The sequence below is a fragment of the Rhinatrema bivittatum genome, chromosome 6, assembly GCF_901001135.1.
Source record: "Rhinatrema bivittatum chromosome 6, aRhiBiv1.1, whole genome shotgun sequence".
Lineage (NCBI taxonomy): Eukaryota > Metazoa > Chordata > Amphibia > Gymnophiona > Rhinatrematidae > Rhinatrema > Rhinatrema bivittatum.
The window spans coordinates 91,379,104-91,394,178 of record NC_042620.1 but is presented as its reverse complement, the minus strand read 5'-3'; the positions used below and the strand labels follow the sequence as shown (position 1 = coordinate 91,394,178).

Genomic DNA, 15,075 nt, shown 5'->3' with positions numbered 1-15,075 from the left:
ATGGATGAGGATTATATCAGGAGACTCTGTATAGCCAACTAATTCAGAAAGAGAAGAACTTTGTAGTCCCTCTTCTAAGAAGTTGATCTAAAAAGTGGTCAGAACTAAGATGGTGCCAACCAGCTGAACTATTGTCCATTTTACTTTTCATGGATATGCTATATACAACTATTCTTGTTTGCACTTCATGTTCTGTAATCATATTCTACTCAATAAAAATCAAGTTAGAAAGAAAGTGCTTAGTACCAACAAATAACAATTTTGAAGATAGGCTTATGATAGCTAGAGTGTAATATACAGAAGACCCAGGCTGTTTCCCCAGGAATGTTGGGTTTCTGGCTTCTTATGAGGGTAATCCTCTCTGGCTTCAGATGAGTGGAAAGGTGAGAAGAATTAAAAAGTTCCACCCAAAACTAAAGAAGCCCACTGTCCAGGATGCATTTTCATGTCCATGGTCTGCAGATATGAACTGATCTGCTAAAAACACACCTATCAGAGTCCTCATGTCCACAGTGACATGTCCTAAAAATTTGGTATGGACATTATTAGGGATGCACACACTAGCAATCTCATAAAACTTATATCCCTTCAGAAAGTAGATTAACAAAAATATTAACTGTGTGCTGGTGCATAATCCCTCTAGAGATTTAAAAACAAATTACTTGAGATGTGTGAAACAGTCAGACCTGACACCAGGGGTGAGCAAACTTTTCGAGCCATGTTCCCACTTCCATCCATACAATTGATTGGGGGCCTCCACGAGTTGGGTTTCATCATATATATATAGAGAGAGAGAGATGTACATACACTCCTACACAAAGTAACAAAGTATATCCTGGATTCCTTGTCTAGTGTCAAATTCTTATGCCAACCAATCAGCTCTTAAACCAGTTCCCAAGCTACCAGGCAGCCATACTGCCATATCTGGGAACTCTCGATTTGGTCTGGTGACTGGAATTCTGAATGAATTGCTGGGTCGCTGGGTCTCCGGGTCAACATCCGAAAACTCCAGCTGTGGAGGAAGAAAGCAGGCCTCAAGCATCACTGATGGACCCAATACCTCCAGCGGCGAAGGCAAGATGAGGCCGTGCATGATCCGACCGGGAGCAGGAGGGAGCCCACTCAGCTACTGCTCCTTTTGTGCCAGCCCTGCGGAATTCAAAATTCACAGAGCAAGCACTTCTTTCATGCTTATCTCGCGAGATCAGCAGAAAGGAAGTGTTAGCCCTGCGATTTATGAATACCATGGGGCTGGGACAGGAAATGGAGCAGCAGCTGAACGGACTCCTTTCTGCTCCTGGTCGGATCATGCACGGGCCTCTTTTTCTTGGTCACCTGTGAGATGGAATCCATGGGCAGCCCTCTTCTTTCTTTTATGGACCACCACATTCCCTCCCCCCAGGTGTACCTTTCACCAGCTCCTAAACATTAGGGCCATGCCACACGGGCCAGCACCAGTTTCCAGTCTGATCACTCACTGCAAGGAACAACTTGCAAACCTCTAGGTAAATTTTATTTTTGTTACTATTTACTTTTTTAAAACAACTATTCACACTTCCAACCACAGGATTTTCCTTTTCTTTTTCCCCACAATTCTCTAGGGATTTCTCACGATAGAGGCTTTGCCTATGTCTAGGCATGAATGCAAGTGTATCAGACTGAGAAAAGGCTGTGAAAAAGCAAGAAGTGAGTGTATGTGTGAGAGAATGAGCATGTATGTGAAACAACCCCCCCATACATGAGACAGAGGTTTGAGCATCCTGTCATTTAAGTGAACTGTAGGAGAAAAAAAAGGGGAGGACAATGCAGCTGTATAACATGAGCCGCCAGCCCAGAAAACATGGAATGAAATTGAAAAGGTGGTCAGAACCCTTAGGGCTAGATTTTAAAAGCCCTGCGCGCGTAAATCCTGCCGGATTTACGCGCGCAGGGCACTCGCACGCCAGTGGCCTATTTTGCATAGGCCACCGGCGAGCGCAAAGCCCCGGGAAGTGCGTAAGTCCCGGGACTTCGTAAAAGGGGCATGTCTGGGGGCGTGGCGGCAGTCCAGGGGCGTGTCCTGGGGGCATGTCTGGGGTCAGGGGGCGGTCCAGGGTGGGTCCGGAGGCGTGGTGATGCTTTGGGGGCGGGCCGGGAGGGCGGTCCCGAGTCCCCCGGCACTGCAGCCTGTGCCGGGGATGCCGAGGCGGCGCGAGCAAGGAGGGAACGAAGGCAGGCTGTGCGGCTCGGCGCGTGCAGGCTGCCGATTTTGCACAGCCTTGCACACACCGGCGTACTTTTGTTCACGCCGGTTGCGCGAAGAAAAGTACGCGCGCGCGTACTTTTTTAGGATCTACCTCTTAGTGTGAAGGTATTTAACTGACCATTGAATAGATTAGATATTCAGTAGGGGATTTGCATATCACAACTCCTTGAACTTCTGCTGGAAAATTTGTCAGAAATATCACTAACAAACTCCTAAATTACAGAACTATGACTGAGAAAGGGATTTATGAGAGAAATGTACTGGAAAACAGTCCTAAGAAGCAAATAGAATTTCAACCTGACTAACAAGGGTATTCAGATATGTGGGTACAGAGATCACAGACAATTGGATTGGATAGGTAGGAAAGAAGGGCATGCACATTGTCTCTCTTCATGATCCTGCCTGGCTTTTGGCTAAGAGGTGACCTGTACAGAGTTATATAACAGATAAAGCAGAAGCCACCCTGAGAGAAAGTGACTTATCCAGGTTGTATTGCAGTGTATGACTGGCTGATATGGTGAAGAGCCAGAGCCATTGAATGCTAAAACACCTATGAGTCCTAGTGGAGCTATAAACCCAAGCCACAAAAAAACCTTCCTACTGAGGGAGGTGGATTCCCCCCACCCACCTCAAGTGAAGGGACCCCAGCTGCGATCTGGAAGGTGGAATTGGGTTCCTAGGAGGGTGATAACCCAGGTGGCGGAGTTGTGTCTCAGTGGAGCGGAAGGAGACAGTTTAAATACAACAGCCCCCATTCACATAGGTGAGACTTGGAATAAAGGGGGCAGGATAATAATACTAAAGATGTGAATCGGAACTGGAATCGGTTCTGATTCCGGTTCCGATTCACATGTGGGTTTTTGTCAATTGGGCCCGATCACGGTTTTGTTTATCGGCTGCGCCCCAGCCGATAAACAAAAAAACCACCCCGACCCTTTAAAAGTAACCCCTTAGCTTCCCCCACCCTCCCGACCCCCAAAAAACTTTTTACAGGTACCTGGTGGTCCAGTGGGGGTCCCGAGAGCGATCTCCCACGATCGCCCGCTCCGGGCCGTCCTCCCGCTCCCGGGCCATCGGCTGCCACTAATCAAAATGGCGTCGATGGCCCTTTGCCCTTACCATGTGACAGGGTATCCGTGCCATTGGCCGGATCCTGTCACATGGTAGGAGCACTGGATGGCCGGCGCCATCTTGTGCTCCTACCATGTGACAGGGGCTGACCAATGGCACTGATAGCCCCTCTGACATAGTAAGGGCAAAGGCTATCGGCGCCATTTTGAATACTGGCAGCCGATGGCCCGAGTGCAGGAGATCGCTCCTGGACCCCCGCTGGACTACCAGGGCTTTTGGCAAGTCTTGGGGAACCCTCCTGACCCCCATAAGACTTGCCAAAAGTCCAGCAGGGGTCCGGGAGCAACCTCCTGCACTCGGACCGTCGGCTGCCAGTATTCAAAATGGCGCCGATAGCCTTTGCCCTTACTATGTCAGAGGGGCTATCAGTGCCATTGGTCAGCCCCTGTCACATGGTAGGAGCACAAGATGGCGCCGGCCATCCAGTGCTCCTACCATGTGACAGGATCCGGCCAATGGCACGGATACCCTGTCACATGGTAAGGGCAAAGGGCCATTGGCGCCATTTTGATTAGTGGCAGCCGACGGCCCGGGAGCGGGAGGACGGCCCAGAGTGGGAGATCGTGGGAGATCACTCCCGGGACCCCCACTGGACCACCAGATACCTGTAAAACGTTTTTTGGGGGGTCGGGAGGGTGGTGGAAGCTAAGGGGTTACTTTTAAAGGGTTGGAGTGGGTTTAGGGGTTATTTTTGTGTGCTGTTTTTCCCGCCCTCCCCCAAAATGATAAGGGAACCCCCACGATCAATATCGTGGTGTTTTCCTATCGTTTTGGGGGAGCCCCCGATTTCTGCCGATTTTGAAAATGAATTGTCCGAAGCCCGATTCACATCCCTAAATAATACTTGAGTAAGCGGAAATGCAAGATGTCCCTTCTATTCTATAGGGTGGTATACTGTGGAGGCCAACAACCCCAAATTGGCAAATATTAAATGTTCTTGCTACCTTGTAGACATATATATAGTTGTGTAGACTGAGACTATTACCTGCGAGTAGATAAGTGTACTGTTTGACATCCTATTAGCAATGTACATAAATCATAGAAAAGTATATACTTATATAGTCTTTTAAAACTGTATATATTTCTACATAATTCCAGCCTTGCAGTCCCATTTGCTTTCCTGGGGTGAAGGGAGGGAAATCCCACCCACTAACATCTTCTTCCCCAGGTGGAGGCACAGGCGCTAAGAACGTGAGGACCAATGGAGTCTGTCCTAGGGGGGCTCTCACCCGGACTCAGGAACGCCCCCACAAGGTAAGTGGTCAAGGGGGGCAATACATATGTGTGTGAGTGAACAAGTGAGTATATTAGAGTGTGTATGTGTAAGACAAAGTTTGTGTTCATACCCTCCCTTACCTTACTATTCCATGACAGTCTCAGGGTGAGTGGAAATCAAACGTTTCCAGGTATGTATACTGCTAACCAGTAACTGAAAGACCCTGTTTTGTTTCTCTTCAAGGTGCTGAAAGGAATAAGCAATAGGGATGTGAATCGTGTCCTCGATCGTCTTAACGATCGATTTCGGCTGGGAGGGGGAGGGAATCGTATTGTTGCCGTTTGGGGGGGTAAAATATCGTGAAAAATCGTGAAAAATCAAAAAAACGTAAAATCGCAAAACCGGCACATTAAAACCCCCTAAAACCCATCCCCGACCCTTTAAATTAAATCCCCCACCCTCCCGAACCCCCCCCCAAATGACTTAAATAAACTGCGGGTCTAGCGGCGGTCCGGAACGGCAGCGGTCCGGAACGGGCTCCTGCTACTGAATCTTGTTGTCTTCAGCCGGCGCCATTTTCCAAAATGGCGCCGAAAAATGGCGGCGGCCATAGACGAACACGATTGGATGGCAGGAGGTCCTTCCGGACCCCCGCTGGACTTTTGGCAAGTCTTGTGGGGGTCAGGAGGCCCCCCCCCAAGCTGGCCAAAAGTTCCTGGAGGTCCAGCGGGGGTCAGGGAGCGATTTCCCGCCGCGAATCGTTTTCGTACGGAAAATGGCGCCGGCAGGAGATCGACTGCAGGAGTCCGTTCAGCGAGGCGCCGGAACCCTCGCTGAACGACCTCCTGCAGTCGATCTCCTGCCGGCGCCATTTTCCGTACGAAAACGATTCGCGGTGGGAAATCGCTCCCTGACCCCCGCTGGACCTCCAGGAACTTTTGGCCAGCTTGGGGGGGGGCCTCCTGACCCCCACAAGACTTGCCAAAAGTCCAGCGGGGGTCCGGAAGGACCTCCTGCCATCCAATCGTGTTCGTCTATGGCCGCCGCCATTTTTCGGCGCCATTTTGGAAAATGGCGCCGGCTGAAGACAACAAGATTCAGTAGCAGGAGCCCGTTCCGGACCGCTGCCGTTCCGGACCGCCGCTGGACCCGCAGGTCATTTAAGTCATTGGGGGGGGGGTTCGGGAGGGTGGGGGATTTAATTTAAAGGGTCGGGGGTGGGTTTTAGGGGTTTTAGTGTGCCGGCTCACGATTCTAACGATTTATAACGATAAATCGTTAGAATCTCTATTGTATTGTGTTCCATAACGGTTTAAGACGATATTAAAATTATCGGACGATAATTTTAATCGTCCTAAAACGATTCACATCCCTAATAAGCAAACACATAAACATGGACACAGAGAGTCATACAATCCACACCCAGAGAGACACAGACACAGAGACCCCCTCACCCAGAGAGAGACACTGACAGAGAGGCACAAACACACCACACCCAGACAGAGAGAGACACAGGCAAACAGACCATAAACACAGCACACCAGACAGACATAGAGACCAGACAAAAACAGATACTCAAATTTCGCACTTAGACAGTGTGGGAGTATCTGGTGTGGAAACCTCACAGTAGATTATCACATTTAACCAATAACCTTTTGATACAAATTCATTAGAGTTCAGAGAGTTTGTAAGCAAAACAGGTGCTAAAAGATACCAATTGCATAGCTGGATACAAGATTTTTACCAAGGACATGTTTCATGGTTTTGATGTCCAAGTTTCTCCTCTCACATTGAAAGGTGATGGCAACTTTCTGATATGAAGAAACAAACAGTCTTTTCTGAGTGAAAAACAGTCTCATAGCCAGTTGCCAAAATCATCACATGGCTGCAAACTCCATGTTTGCATTGCTTTAAGCCTGCACTTTTTACTCAGTCTGCATGCAAAGCAGTAGGCCTCAGGTTCATAATGCACATCCAGTTTAGGGTTACTGGCCCTACAACAGACCTGGACCCAGAGAGACACCATGCCCAGACAAACAGGCCACACACCAGACAATTGGTGAGGAGCCAGAAAAAAAACTGCCCAATATGTGTTTTTGCATTTTTTTTTTCAGTTTACTTTTTTCACTCATTTTTTCCTATTTTTCTCCTTATTTTTGTATTTATTTCTTAGTTTGCTCATCTTTTTCTTGTTTTGTTTTGATTACTTAACTTTTTTCACATTTTATCTTTATTCCTCCTTTCCTTCCCTGCCTATTCTTGTCCCCTCCCTTACCAATTCTTTTCCCATGTGGGCAACAGCTGTGATCTTTTTACTTTGGGTCACAACCTGGTGTCAGCAGGTAATCTTCCCGGGCTAAGGCCTGAGAGTGCCAGTGATTCCTCCCATGATTGGCCATTTCCCATTAGGAGTGGTTGCTTTCCAAGGCCTGCTGCAGTGATAGCAGCTCTTGGGTCCACTAAAATACTCATGGCTAAGCTGTTGCATGCTTATGACGATGTTACCATACTCCCTCCCAAGTTTGCAGCATCTTCATGGCACTGAGACTGGACAGCACAGCGATATTTTTCATCTATGATCAGCCAACTGGTACACCCCCTTAAGGATTGTTTATGCCCCCTCCTCCCTCAGAGAGCCTGTACCCCCTTTTGTGCATCCATGCCCTACACCAGAGCTTCCCAAACCTGTCCTGGGGGAGCCCCAGCCAGTCAGGATTTTTTAGGAGATCCACAATAAATATGCATGAGATAAAATTTGCAGGCTATGGAGGCAGTGCAGGCAAATCTACCTCATGTATGTTCATTGTGGATATCCTGAAAACCTGACTGGCTGGAGGTCCTCCAAGACAGGTTTGGGAAACACTGCCCTACACCATTCTAGGGTGATTTTCCTTAAAGAATGAATGAGGAAATTTTCCCAGCATGCTTTTGGACCTGATAGTTCAGGACATCTGTGTCCTTTTGGTGATTTGTAAATCCTGGAGACCAGCATGGACAGGTGAAGAAATAAAATCAAGTTTAATTCTCTAACCTGAACCTGTTTTAGGATCCCTCTGCCTTTTTCTTTTCTAAGATAGAAAGAAGGATGTGGAAGTGGCTAAAAGAACAGGAAATGCTTTAAAGTACATTGAAGTGACTTCTAGGGTATGTGCCATTAGAATAAGCTAGATTGGCTCAGTGATACTGCTCTGTGCTGCCAGGCAGAGAAACCTCAGTTCGACTGATGCCTCAGGTCCACCACGCCCCAGGTTGACTGATGCTGAGAATACCATGGAGGTAGTGTACAGAGCCCCTGACAGGGAGGATACTACAGTCATTGCCAAATGGTGACACCTAATGACTAGATTTAGGTTCCATTGTTGCAGATTTAACTGGCAAAAGACAGCTCCTGTAATGACTGTGCTAAGTAGTTTGGGAGAGGATACAAAACAGGGGAAAATCTCCAGGTAGTTGTGAATAAAGAGTGATGACACCAGATTTCAGTCCTCGTTTCTAGTGAGCTGGAAGCCCAAAGGAGCAGGAGGAAACTTCCAGGTAAAAAAAAAAAAACGTAAATTGATAAAATACAGAGTCCTGGCAGTAATAGCATCTATAAAGGCACGGTACCCTGGATTATTGCATGATTAGTGGAGATGCTGTATATGGAGTCCAGAAGGAAGGGTGGTATATAGCTGCAAGAACTTTCCATGGAGCAGATGAGGCTAACTCCCCTGGTCTGACTCTGTCTGTCCTGTGTTGATGGCTTTTGTGAGCGGTCAGTCCATAGAACAGGTGATGACTAGTGAACAATATGTGTATGGGAAAAAAGAGTTTTACGAGAGTACGCCAGTGTTGTACTTTGATGGGCAGGACAATTGGAAGAAGAAAAAAAGCAACATAGTAACGATGGCAGATAAAGACCAAATGGTCCATTTAGTCAGCCCAGCAATTTGCCGCTCCATGCAGGTTACCCCCATGCCCAAAAGAATAGGAGGGTAATAACTGCAGCTCTGTGAGGTCAAAAGAAAGTTTAGATTAATAAAATAAAGATTGTCAGTCAGACTGCCAGGTAACTAATGGCTTCTAAACTACTAATTAAGATGATTGAGGAAGCAGTTATTCCAGATAGCGGAGTGTTAAGGATTTGCCTGAGTTATAAGTCAGTGATTTTTATAATAGTCTCTAGTAGCGGTTCAAATGAGAACACCACTTTTTTAATGAGTGTTTTGAGGACTGTGTCTTCTCTTCCATTTACCATGGTCTCTTTGTCTCCTTTTGCAAAAGGTATTTGAGCTGGCTTAAGTAATATTTGGCTTTTATTTTTTTTGCATATCTCCAAATTTCTTAGGTTTATTTATTTATATTCTGCTTTTTGCACTTTTTTCAGTGCTTCAAAGTGGATTACATTCAGGTACTGTTTGTACCTGAAGCAAAGAGGGTAAATTGACTTGCTCAAGGTCACAAGGAGTGCACTACAAGGGGACTTGAACCCTGCTCTCTTGGTTCTTAGCCCACTGCTCTAACCACTAGGCTACTCCTCCACAAAATTGCTAGCATCATGTGGCAAGACCATATGGGACATAGAGGGAGGGGTCTAGAAATTTAAGCAAATGTGTTGGGTGTAAGCAGGTGTAAAATAAAGTTTTCATCTATAGAAGTTGTGTAATTAGTATTGCAGCTCATTGTAAAGTTATGTTCTTACTTTCTTACTATATTGCATGTATAGCTGGGGTCTAAGAAGCTGTTTTGTAGTAAATGAAGAAATATGTTTCTTAGACTCCACCCATGGCCGGATAACTTTAAGCATAACCATTTAAATTCACAGGAATATTGCCAATTAAGTGACTACACAGTGAAAAAGCAAAAATTACTGCGTGGGCCCCTTGACCAGAATCACAGCCAATCCTCTCAGAGTGTCAAAAAAAGAGCCCTGCTAGGCCGAGCCCTGAGCCCTTCACACCCTTCTGTTGCATATGTGGACCCTTGAACTGAGACGAGGTTGATAATACCACCAAGGGGAGGCCTCTACTGGTCCTCGTCGTCGGGAGGTGGTGCAGGCGGAGAGGACCCAACTGGAGTTTCACCTTTACCAGCCCACGTTCCCCGCAGGAGCCCTTGGGTGCCGGGGCCAGCAGGACTTAGGTGCGGGTCTCTCACATCAAGGATTCCAAGTTGAAGGCAGCACACGTCAGGCAGGCAAGGTCGAGACAGGCGGCAGGCAGACGAAACCAGGAAAAGGCCAGAGGTCAGGGCAGGCAGCAGGCAGGCAGGACGAAGAGACAAGCTGGAGGTCAGGGCAGGCGGAGGTCAAGCACAGACGAAGTACCAGGCAGAGGTCCAAAACCGGGGAGTCAGTCCAAGGGCAGGAGCAGGAACGGAACCGAGGCAGGAGAACAGGAACAGGAGACAGGATCAGGAAATCAAGGCTGGAATGCAGGATCAGGAACAACGCAGACCACGCACTCAATATCTGAGCAGGACCCGTTGCTGAGGCAAAGTGTTGGAGTCAGGGCCGGGTATATATACCCGCCCTGGCTGACGTCATCTTCATGGGTCGTGGGGAACTTTCCCGCCACGGGCCCTTTAAATTGAGCGCAACGGCATGCGCACACACCTAGGGGTGCGAGTGCAGAGGCCGGGATGGTGGCATGCCGTGCCGCAAGGGCAGGGTGTATCGGCAGCTGTCGGCGGTGGCCGCAGCGGGCGGTGACGGGGGAGAGCAGGGCCTGGGTGCCTCCTGGCGAAGGTAAGGGGACCCAGCCACGGGCGGCTGCGGCTGGGAATCCTAACACCTTCCAAGTGCAAAACTTAAAAAAAAAAGTATTTGGGGTCTTCTCAGCGGCCATCCCCCTTTCCCTGCCCCCTCTTTAGCTAGGAAACATTAATGGGGAGTGCTGACCTATTCCCCGACCCCTGCATTTCAACACTAACCCTCCCATTTTACCCAAAATCTTTAGAAACACCTTCCAGCTGCCGGGATCACCATACACTGCAATCTTTGCAGCTCTCAACGTTGTTCTGACAGCAGCGCTCTGAAGCAACATCGGAAGCAATCGGATCTTAGCATACACTGAACCCAGCGACTGGAAGGGGTTTCTAAAGATATTGGATGGGTGGGAAGGTTAGGGTGGGAGTGAGCTGGGCGAGAGGGATGAGAGGGGAGGGACATGTTTCCTAACCAGGGAGGAGGCAGGGGGAGGGGTAGCCCCCGAGAGGACTCCAGGCATTGAAGTTGGAGGGGTTTGTGGGGGCTGGGGTATTCACCCAGCAGGGTACTTTTTTAATACTTTGGGTGGGGGTAGGGGCTGTGATTTGTGCCAAGAGATCTGAACAGTACTTTTTTAATTTTTTTTAACTGTGTTATCACTTAACCAGCTTCTCTGATGAATGGCAAAACTTTAACCACACAACATTCTTCAGATAGAAAAGCAAGTCCTGACATTGATGTTTTTAATAGTTCTTCCTCAGGAGACCTGCAGCAAAGACTGACAAAGAACAAAAGAATGAGATTGCTTTTTAACAAAAGAATGAGATTGCTTTTTGTACGTCTCACTCTGCATGTCAAGATGGCAGAGACAGTCACATGATCAACCATGACCTATCAAAGGTGGTAAAGCCTTGAAAAAAATGTCACTATATACAATCACACATTGAGAAACAATAGCATGAAATAGAAACAATTTCAAAAAATCTTCAAAGAAACACTGTTCAGTCAACACTAAGATTAAAACCATTTGGTGACACAATCTTTAATTTGAAAATCCATTTCTGTTCCAAATGTAATAAACAAATATCCTAATTTCCTCTGTGAATTGATGGCAAAACAGTGTCCAAAAGCCCCCATTTCAAAGAATCAGTGGAATGCTGACATTCCAAGAAGTGTGCAACTATTGATTCTACAAGCCGCTCATTGTTAACACAACTCCAATGTCCAATAATTCTTTGTCAGAAGAACGCACCAAAAATTTGTGTGATCTATTGGTATGTTCATATGCAACTACTGTAGCCTTTTGCATAACAATAAAAATGGCAACTACTGTAGCCTTTTGCATAACAATAAAAATGTTATAATGTTTTAATGTTATAATGTTTTAATGTAAAATAGTTTGACCTCTAGTCATACTATTCCATTTGTTTTGATGTGAACCAATGTGATGTACGCCAACGAATGTCGGTATATAAAAGCAATATATAAATAAATAAATTTCTCTGACTTTAAAACCAGTGTTGACACTTTTGTTTTATTACATGCTAAAAGATGTGCATCACTTGCCATCAGGCAATAATGAGTTCATTAATAATTTTTCAAAATAAAGCACCTATTCAATTGCATCACACTATCCATTGTACTTCCAAGGGTGTTGTATATTTCATTCAATGTCCTTGTTTATTATTCTTTGTAGGTAAGACAACATGTTCTTCCCAACAAAGAATTTAAATTATATTCAGGGTAGGCAAAGTCAGTCCCTGAGTGACATAGAAAGGTTTTTGTTTTTTTTTTTTAGGATAGCCACAATAAATATGTATAAGGTATTTTTTGCATGCAAAGAATACAGTGCAATCAAATATACATCATACATATTCATTGTGGATAAACTAAAAACCAGACCTGTTTGTGGCACTCCAGGTCTGGAGTTACCTACCTTTCATGTATACAAAATAAAACTGGTACCAATTAAAGTTCTGCAGAATGGGGATAATGTGGTCCCTATACACACACTCCTGAAACCAGACGTTTTGAACAATTTAGAGCAGACGGTTAGACTTTTTGGTAGACCAGTGTATAAAGAATTAAAGCACTCAAGATGGCTCAAGACAAGTAAGGGCTGTTTGGATTTACTGCATATGTTGTAGTTCAGTGATAAGGAAATACTCCAAAAGAAGCAGAATTGATTTCATCTAAACAAAAATGGTTGAATTGAGCACAAACCAACTATGTGGTATCAACAGGCAATGAATATGTTTGCCTGACTTTTGCATAACAATAAAAATGACTTTTACCCAACTATTTACTTATGGCTCATTTCCTGTGTTAGAAACCACATCATAGGAAATGATATTTTGTTCTGCAACAGAAGACATGAAATGTGTGCTTTGTACCTCTCTCTGGGTTAAAATCTGCAAGGAATGGATCATCATTTTGTGACTGACAGGTACGTGTTGAACAAGAACATTATAATATATGGCACAACTCTCTAGGGCTATGAAGGTGCCGCTTTGTCGGATCCCTGAGTTACATCCAAATTAAGAGAAATAATTCATGAACATTTTCACAGGGATGTCTCTAAATATATTGTTTCAGAATGGTAGTGGTTTACTTATGCATTAAGGGCTTGATTCACACAAATCCTTTTTGCCTTCTGGAGGGAAACAGCAGGAAATATTTGGTTTCTGCCAAACAGCAAATACTCATGACATATTTGATAAAGAAAGAAAATACTTCTTCTGGTCTGAAAATAGGTATTTGAGGTGCACAGAAGGAGGAGCTACCATAGAGGCTGCATTAATGCTCTCCACTTTGTCCACAGACCTGCTCACAAATAGCTATTCATTCAAATATATACATGCTTTTTGTTAATCTCTGGGCGCCCTCAGCCTAGAGATCCTGAGGCTATTCAAACTCCACAATTATACAGCACTTATTTCTTCCCATGCATGGGAGCAAATTTGACCTGTTTAATGCTTTTTTTTTTTTTTTAGAAAGCTTGGATAAACTAGTGCAATTACTGTGTTGGTCCACTTATATAAGATGATGTGTTTATATTGGTCTAACATCACATTCCTTCCAGCTTTTGGGAGTTACAGTTCATCATGTCAAATTAAAATGAAAAAATAGTTGAAATGAAACTTCTTCTTTTGATTCACCAAGAGGAGGAGTATCCTAGTGGTTAGAACAGCAGGTAACAAGCCAGGGAAAGCAGGGTTCAACTTCCACTATTGCTCCTTGCGACCTTGAACAAGTCACTTCACCCTTCATTGTTCAGGTACAAACCTAGGGCTAGATTCATTAAAATATTGCATGTGATAAGAACAGGGGTGTGTTTTATGGTAATAGCCTATTTATTGCAAAGTACATTAACTTTTCACACATACCACAATTATTGTATTTTCTACCTGTAACCCCTGGGTGGGTGGGTGGAGAGAGAAAGTGAGAGAGTGACTATCTATGAGGGTCTTGTAGCAGTTAGCTATTTATGCTACTATATGAGGCTGACCTAGTAACTAGAGGGGAGGTTTATGTAGTAGTGTAGGGGTTAGGGGCCACTTCGACATGCAGAGTGAGATGTACAAACAGAACAGTACACTCTTGTGAAGATTTGATGTCCTTCAGAGTGAGGAAACTCACTCAACGATGAGATTTGTACAATGTTTTCTCAACCTAGCTTGATGTTACCCAGGTAGAGAGTCCATCAAGCTAGGTTGAGAGAACATTGTACAAATCTCATCGTTGTGTGAGTTTCCTCACTCTGAAGGACTTCAAATCTTCACAAGAGTGTACTGTTCTGTTTGTACATCTCACTCTGCATGTCAAAGTGGCCCCTAACCCCTACACTACTACCTAAACCTCAATCCGAGTTACGAGATGGACCTCCTATAGTAGCATAAATAGCTGCTTACTATGTTGCTATTCCCAGAGGCTCTCTCTCTTTCTTTCCCCCACCCACATCTGAAGCCTATCCCCAACCTAAAAATGCCCAAAACACAATTTGCAAAAAAATCACAATTTGCATTATGGGCATATCACACAGCTTAACACCAATGAAAAAGGTGTAGCTATTTTCAGCATTAAAATTGTGTGATATCATGCATTATGGCTTCACAAAGCCAGCCCACTTTTACAAGAATCCCACCCCCCAACTCCACCCCAATCCCTCTCCCTTTAAAAATTAGCGTCACACCATGTGAAAACATCTTAATGCAGGCAAAAACACCTAACGAGAGTTGGAAAATGACTCCCCTAGAATGTAAGTCCTTTGGGGATAGGAAAATACCTAGGGCCGGATTTTAAGAATTACGAGCGGGCGTAGATTTGTGCACACAACCCGGCATGCACAAATCTATGCCCAATTTTATAACATATGCGCGCAGCCCCGTGCATGTTATAAAAAACAGGGTCGGCGCGCGCAAGGGGGTGTACACTTGTGCACTTTGCTTGCGCCGAGCCCTAGGAGAGCGGCCTCGGAGGGAACTTTCCTTCCGTCCCCCCACCTTCCGCTCCCTTCCCCTATCTAACCCGCCCCAGCCCTACCTAAATGCCCCCTCCCTTTATCTTTTTATTTATGTTTGCCTCCGGGCAGGCGTAGGTTGTGCGCGCAGGCCGAGTGCTGCGCACGATCCCCCGGCATGGTTGCTGTGCCGGAGGCCTCGGTCCCACCCCCACCCCGCCCCCGGATCATCCCACCCACTCCCTGCCCCTTTTTTCAAGCCCCGGGACATATGTTTTACTGGGACCCAAATTCATTTCATTAGTTTCATAGGGGAAAAAAACAATTCGTTCATTAGT

The 15,075-nt window shown here is 45.7% G+C and overlaps 1 long non-coding RNA gene across 1 annotated transcript in view; it reads left to right on the top strand.

The window, feature by feature from the left end:
• Nucleotides 1–12,682: 12,682 nt before the first annotated feature.
• The window catches only part of LOC115093207, a 39,452-nt gene continuing 37,059 nt past the window's right edge, over nt 12,683–15,075 (top strand). Inside the window, exon 1 of the long non-coding RNA XR_003857224.1 lies at nt 12,683–12,724. This is a non-coding gene — a long non-coding RNA (uncharacterized LOC115093207). The remainder of the gene's footprint in view (nt 12,725–15,075) is intronic.